Genomic DNA, 7681 nt, shown 5'->3' with positions numbered 1-7681 from the left:
TTCTGCTTAGGCAGAGGAAACTTTTCCAAACACTAAATCTCCTTGGGGTGAGTATATAATGTCCACACTAGGTACACTGGAAAGTGAGGACCACTGTAATGGAATGAAGGCAGAGGTCACAAGGAATTTTTCTGTGGCGATTACAGGACTTGTTCTGCTTTTAAAATCATTAGCAGCTCTCCTATGTTGAATGGTGACAGTGAAGAATACTGGAGCATTGGGCCATGACCAAAGGTGCTCAGGTGCTATTCCTATTTCTGTGGTCAGGAGTGAGCCCTGACCAGGAGATTAAATGCCGTGCTGGGTATCAACCAGGACCAGCCGTGACCAAGACAAGTGCTCTAACCCCTGAACTATCTCTCCAGCTCTCTCCGTTGTTTGTGAAACATTGATCATCCACATAGGAAACACCAGTGTTGTACTTTAAAGCTCCTGCTTATTTTCTCCCTACAAAGGCAAAAAAATTGATATCAATCCTCTGAGAGATGAGACTTTCCCCCACTGAACTCTGACATGTGTTACTGTGTGGAAGAAGCACAAAGGAGCTGCTGAGCGCATCTTTATCTTCCCATCCCCTTTCCCAGTGACAAACAACCTTGAAATAGTGAACCCTGAGGATCTGAGAGAGAGCTTTGTGGAGCAGAGACCCCATACCCCACCACCACCACCTGAAAATCTGGGTGTGTAGCAGGAGTGCGAAATGATCTGACTTCTCTCAGCCATTCATATTGGAAAATGAGTGTGTTTCCTATCCTCACATACTTTATAATTAACCTCAATGTTTGTAGATTATCGTGGTTGTTGTGAAGGTATGGGTTTTTTTTTTATGGCATCTTAAAAAGAGGGAAGTTTAAGTACGCTTAGAAGCTAAAACAGCTGGTTGCAACTTCACTGCATTTATAGTCTGCCTTGTCTTCTTGCAAAGACTATTTGTGGGATCTTACCAAGTCAAACTATGTCCTGGCAAATAGAAGAGCTCTCATTAACAATGGAGGACAGATGGGAATGCGTTCAGAGGAAAAACAGGAGGGGATTGTACCTGGACGTTTTGCCAAAAGCCAAAAATGAACTCTTGAATCATGGATCGGTGAAAGAATTTAGGAGTGGGAAGTGGAAGAAATGAGGCCGCACTGGCTGGCGAGGGGAAGGCAGTGTTGACTGAACGCCGGCTCGGGCCCAGACGCTGCATGCCATGCCTTGAAAACACAACATCTTGTTATTCTCGCTCTGTGGTGAGATTTGCTGTGCTCACCAAGACTCGGTGAAGAAGCTGCTGAGGCTCAGAGGGAGGAGAGTCAGGTAAATCATCCAGTAACACACAGGATAGAGGATTCAAATCCCCCATGCTGACCTCGTGTTCCCTTCAAGACCGCTGAGGGAGCTGCAGCAGGCGAGCTGGGCATGACACACAGGCCACCACTTGCTCCAGGCATGGCAGCAGCTGGACCTAGTCAGAAGCGAGTGTCCAATCCCCACGAGCTGGGATTGGAGGGAGGGGGTGGGGGGGGGCTGTGTGTGAAGCTGGGTTGTGCAGAGGGCCTGCCCCACACAGACTGGCTTTCTGATGCCCTCCTGCTCTGCACCCTGCAGGGTTCCCAGACCCTTGGCAGTGTCCTCCAACGAAGACAAACTTCGGGGCACAGCTGCAGACAGCTGTGCGCTTCCTCAGCCGAGAGTGACTCATGCCAGGATCAGCGAGCCCTTCTCTGCCTGGCTTTCTTGTCCCCCCGCTCAGTCCCAGTCCGGGAGACACAGTCCCTGGCTCCCAAAATACAGGCCTCAGTCTGGGTGGCTGGCGCTCAAGATGGGTGGGGGGCCCATGATGACGTCTAAGGAGTGCAGGGGCCAGAACAAAGAGGAAATTCAGGGCGGGAGACCATTTTTTCTCTCTGGCAAGACTCCTGCAGCCATCTGGCTGAGGGGGCTGTTATTCAGACCTCTGGATCCTGGTCTGTTTGTGTTTTAGAAGCTTGCAGCTGATTATTTTCATCAGATTCCCTGCAACCAACTGCGCTGATTCCAGCTACGGGCCAACCTGGGCAGCCAACACAGTCTCCTGGGCCAGTTCACTGGCCTTCTCGGTATAAACCTGCAGCTTTGCCCTAGTGGACCTGGGGCCAGGTTGAGGCCCTCACCTCCAGATGCCTGAGTCTTCCCCCAGATGTTCCCACTGATGACTAGGAGAGTCTGGGAGAGGGGAAAGGAGGGTCATTTGGAAGAAAAGGAAGCTCCCAGAGGTCAGAGCAGCTCCAGGAACTTTTGGGATGTCACCCCAGCTCTGAAAAGGCAGCATCAACATTTTCTGGGTCTCTTCACTGGGAAGAAAGGCAGGAAAGGCTGGAGTTGGTGATTCTACCCAAGCTTCAAGCTTCTGACTGTTTAACAAACAACTGAGCACCCATCTTTTTTTCTCTGGGTGTGACAGAAGCTATGTGTCTGGATGCTGCATGCATGTACATATACATGCATGGAATAATACACATGGACACAGACTGAAGCCCGGTCTGTCCAGGCAGGGTCTCTCAATGATATTAGTCTCCTCAGGACTAATGTACACTGGTCTGAACCCTCCCTGCTGGAAGGACAGAGAAAAGACAGGGATTCCCCCACTGAGTGGCCAGGATACAGACTCTCAGAACCTTCTTCCAGCCCAGGGTTCCAAGTAACCACTGGAGCCAAAGACTCATCATACTTTCCACGGGAGGCAAAACCTGAGAGGTCCAATCTGGAGAGTTAGTCCAGTGGGTAAGGCACTTGCCTGGTATACAGATGACCCAAGTTCGATCCCTGGCACTGTATATGGTCTCCAGAACTCCGCCACAAATAATCTCTGAGCACAGAGTCAGAAATAAGCCCTGAGCACCAGTGGGTGTGACCCGAAACCAAAAAACAAAAAAAAAATTTGAGTGTTCCAATGGGTCACTTGCTCTGCCTTCAGAGTCGAGAAAAGACCATCCTAACTGCCACAGAAACCACACATGGTCTCCAGTTTCCCTAGTCAGGCATCTCACCCGCCCACTCTGCCCCCCCCAGGCCTGAGGCTTTGAGTCCTGCAATCTCCAACCCCATCTTGGCGTTTCTCTTCTCAGCTCTGGCTCACTGTTGCTTTTGAAAGTGAAGGAGATAGGGGTTCTAAAAGTGCCTCATCCAGCTCCGCACCCCGCCTGCCTCTGCCCATAGTTAGGGAGTTGGAGGCTCCACTGCCAGCTGGGCCTCCAGAGAAAGACATCAGTCCATTCTCAGGACCAGGCCTGGCCTTCTAGCCCGAATCCCCGAGGCCTCCTAAGTCCCTGCACTCTAGTCTCAAAGACTTAAACCTTAACCCCAAGCCTCAGGTCTTTGATACCCAGGCTTTCTCGGAAACTTCCCCCTACCCAAGAGGCTTGGGGTGGGGGTGGGGGTGCTGGGAATCCCTCCTTGGCACTCCCCTCAGCATCTCCTCATGTCAGCAACCCCCGGATGTGTCTCAGGAGCCTCTGCCACAGTGTGAGTCACAACTGTGACATGTGACCACGGAATAGTTTTCCCAGAGGAGAATCCATGCCAGCCAAGAGGTGGGAAAGGGAGTGCGAAGCTGGTACATGGGGAGGAAATGCCATTCTGAAGCTGCAAGGTGGGGCAGTGGGGGGCCAGAGATTGGCAGCTGAGATTACATGCATTCCTGACCAGCTATCTCCATCTTCCTGTGTCCCTTTGTCGCTGACCCTTTCCAATTCCGTGTCTGAGCCGCAAACCCAAGGCAGCTCTTGGCCTGGATTGAACGCTTAGGGATTCCCAGGTGGAACAGAGGAGGGAACACAGGAGGCATGTTCTGAAGCCTTGGGAGAGACCTTACCTCTCCTTTTCTTCGGGGATACAGCTTGGACCTCTCCAGGGGCATATCACCCAATACCTCCCAGCAGATCTGGATGCTCAGTTCGGGGGCTCAGTTCAGGACAGAGAAATGTGTCTGCTAAGAGAGCGTCTCAGGGAACCCCGTCTCCCCACTGAACGATCATGATCACAATCACAATCATTCTGTTGTTCGTCAATTGCCTCAAGCAGGCACCAGTAACGTCTCCTTTGTCCTAGCCCTGAGATTTTAAAAAGTGCCATATTTAAGGTTCTTTCAGGGTTAGGAGAATGAGACCTATCATTGTTACTAATATTTGGCATATTGGGAATGCCACGGGGAGTTTGCCAGACTCTGCCGTGTGGGCAGGTTACATTCGGTAGCCTGCCATTTGTCCAAAGTAAGAATGAGATAATAAGATGTCGCACTTCTGGGAGCTGGGTTTTATAGTCTCTGGGTCTTGGCCATTGATGGGATTACACGGCACAGGGGACCAGTTGGTGGGTGTCACCCCTGCCTACTGAAAGATGGAGGATCTGGGTGGAGGATACTCAGTCCCAATCCGAGCAGGCTTGGAGATCTCAGCCCCGGAACCTGCATGCCTTTGTTCCTCTGCCAGTACCTTCATGTGTGTAAAGAGTGGTCTCAGCATGGTTGTGACTGGATCTGGAGGTCTTCGGCTGCCGGAGCTCTGGTCAGGGCTCAACCCGCCCCCTGTAAGGGACCCCAGCGAGGACAGCCAGGCGTGGGGGCAGGAGACTCTGCGCTGTTCTCTTCTGGGAACTGGGTTTTATAGTCTCTGGGTCTTGGCCATTGATGGGCCCACTGAACAGCAACCAGGAATCAGAGTATGAGGGCAAACCCACTCCATGCCTTCCCTCTTTGCAGGCCTGTAATTACTGGGCTTGTAGGCCAACATACACTTGAAAAAAAAATGAGCTCTTAGCAGACCTGGTGTTACTGTATCAGATTTTTCCCACAATTGCTTTTTGTTTTTAGGGGAGAGTCTCCCCAGCCATGTTTGGGGACCCCGAGGGCCGTTCCTAGCAATATTTAGCAGTATGTGAGCCTGCGGGTGCTGGCTGTTTCTGCAGCATGCATCCAGTCATGCTTAGGGATCAGTGGGGCCATCCTCAGCCTTATTCAAGGGACTCGTGATGCTGGAGCTAGAACTGAGGGTCTCTCCCCATGCAAGGCCCGCACTCCAGTGCTTTGAGCTTTCTCCCTACTTCATCTGACTGGAAGCAGAGCCTGGGGTTGGGGTGGGGGAATGGAGTGGGAATTTGGTTTGTTTTTTTTGCACCAAGCCAAACTGCCCACCCCAGGGTTTACTCCTGGCTCTGTGCTCACGGATCACTCCTGGTGGGGCTCAGGGGACCAGAAATGTTGGTGGGGATTGACCAGGGTTGGCAGAGTATAGGACAATTGCTTTAACCCCAGTACAGTCTCCCCAACATTGGGGAAGCTCCTCATGGGAATACTTTCTAGGTGTGAACTAACTGTTGAATGAATCTGCTCAATAAGGCCAGGCAGGAGACATATGTGGATGGCACCAAGGCAATAAGATGATGGGAGCACAGATGGAGCAGGTATGCTCTCCCCGCCTACTCCAGATGGAATCCCAGTGACCAAGAACTTCCACAAGCAAGGCCCAGGTATGTGGGGTCCAGGATTAAAATCTTCAGACCACGTGGCAGCAGAGGAGCTGGGTTGTCCCTCCCCAACTCCCTGCCCTCTCATTGGCAGCTGTCACACCCACAACCTGCCTCCGGGTGCCATCTTAGCACACCAACAGCCCTGGCCCAGAGAGTCCCAATTGAATCCCAAAATGGATTAGTGCCCTACAGAGATGTCTCTGGAACCCAACCACTTACCTAGAATTTCAGAAGCATGCGGCCACTTTTGCAGCCACCCGAAAACTCATGATATTCAAAATGAGCAATGGAAAATAAATTATCTAGCATTTTCCCCTGGCAGGTAGGCTTGAATGATGGTGGGAAAATTTGAGCAAAACATAATGCCCAACACCTTGTGCAGTGGAGCAAGCCTGTAGCCTCCGGCCTCCCCGACGAGCAGCCGCGAAAGGAACATCAACAGCCCACATGCAGCCACCATGGTGCTGAAGCGGATCAATAATGAACTTAGTGTTTTGGCCCGTGACCCTCCAGCACAATGTTCTGCAGGTCCAGTTGGGGATGATATGTTCCATTGGCAAGCCACCATTATGGGACCTAATGACAGCCCATATCAAGGTGGTGTATTCTTTTTGACAATCCATTTTCCTTCAGACTACCCCTTCAAACCATCTAAGGTGGCATTTACAAGAATTCATCATCCAAATATTAACAGTAATGGCAGCATTTGTCTCGATATTCTAAGATCACAGTGGTCTCCTGCTTTAACTATTTCTAAAGTTCTTTTATCCATTTGTTCACTGCTATGTGATCCAAACCACGAAGCCCTAGTGCTAGAGATTGCACAGATCTATAAAACAGACAGAGATAAGTACAATATCTCGGGAACAGACTCAGAAGTATGCCATGTGATGCTACCTTAAAATCAGAATAACCTGCATTATAGCTGGAATAAACTATAAATCACTGCTCCTTTTCTGATTTTCTTATCTGGCTGCTCCCCTATCAGACCTCATCTTTTTTAAAAGGTAAAGGTAAAGGCCCTCCCATTGATCATCGATTTGCTCGAGCAGGCCCAGTAACGTCTCCATTGGAGACTTTGTTGTTTAATTTTATTTTTTTGTTTACCTCCCTCCATTCATTCACATGCTTATCTGACAAGACTTACATTCTTCCAGCTTTGGACAACAACTGCTTATAGAAACTATAAAGTAGTTACAAGAGAACAGTTGCCCAACATTCAGGATTTTTTTTTTTTTAAATGGAGCATGTGTATTATATGGCCAATGTCTTCACTCTAATTTGGTTATGAGACTAAACCATTTCTCCCTGCTCTAACATGCTGAAGAAGCCATCTGAGGGGAGATGGCGGGGGGCTCAGTGGTCACATTCGCGAAGCAGCATGGTTTTAGCAGCATCCATCCTGTTTAAGCCTTCCACTGTTAGAGATGCAAGGTTACATGATATACTTTATGCTCATAACTGATGTGTCTGGAGAATTGGGATTGAAACTATAACATCAGCAGAACAGAAAATGTGATGTATTTTTATGCATGTCAATAAAGGAATGACCTGTTCTTATTCTACAGAGAATGGAAATTGGAAGTCAACACCCTTTGTATTCCAAAATAGGGGCTCAAACATTTTGTAATTTTCATTTAAATTGTTAGGAGGCATGGAGCTATTAGTTAATCTATCTTCCAATACACTGTTTAATACAGCACTGAATAATGATGCAAGTTGTCAATGGATAAGTGATCAATAGCTCTGCTAGTAATCAATTAATTTTTCTTCAATAAAATTTCATAAACCAATGGAAAAAACATACATAATGCCCAAAAGTAGAGAGAGAGTATTGGGGAAATTGTCTGCCACAGAGGCAGGATGAGGACTGGGATGGGGGCGGGGGGGGGGGGGGATACTGGAGACACTGGTGGTAGAAAATGTGCACTGGTGGAAGGATGAGTATTTGATCAATATATGACTGAATCTCAAACATGAAAGCTTTGTAACTCTATCTCACGTTGATTCAGTTAAAATATATATATTTTAATATATATTTGGACAAACTGGCAGGCTACCGAATGTAACCTGCCCACACGACAGAGTCTGGCAAACTCCCCATGGTATACCCAATATGCCAAATACCAGTAACAATGATGGGTCTCAATCTCCTAACCCTGAAAGAGCCTTGAATATGGCACTTTTTAAAAAA

General features: G+C 48.8%; 1 pseudogene; it reads left to right on the top strand.

The window, feature by feature from the left end:
* Positions 1–5945: 5945 nt before the first annotated feature.
* On the top strand, positions 5946–6469 carry LOC130026499 (ubiquitin-conjugating enzyme E2 D3-like; annotated as a pseudogene).
* Positions 6470–7681: the final 1212 nt, after the last annotated feature.

The sequence above is a fragment of the Sorex fumeus genome, unplaced genomic scaffold (genome assembly GCF_029834395.1).
Source record: "Sorex fumeus unplaced genomic scaffold, SorFum_2.1 ptg000034l, whole genome shotgun sequence".
Lineage (NCBI taxonomy): Eukaryota > Metazoa > Chordata > Mammalia > Eulipotyphla > Soricidae > Sorex > Sorex fumeus.
Note: the sequence above shows the minus strand (reverse complement) of the source record. Positions and strands in the feature narration are given on the sequence as shown.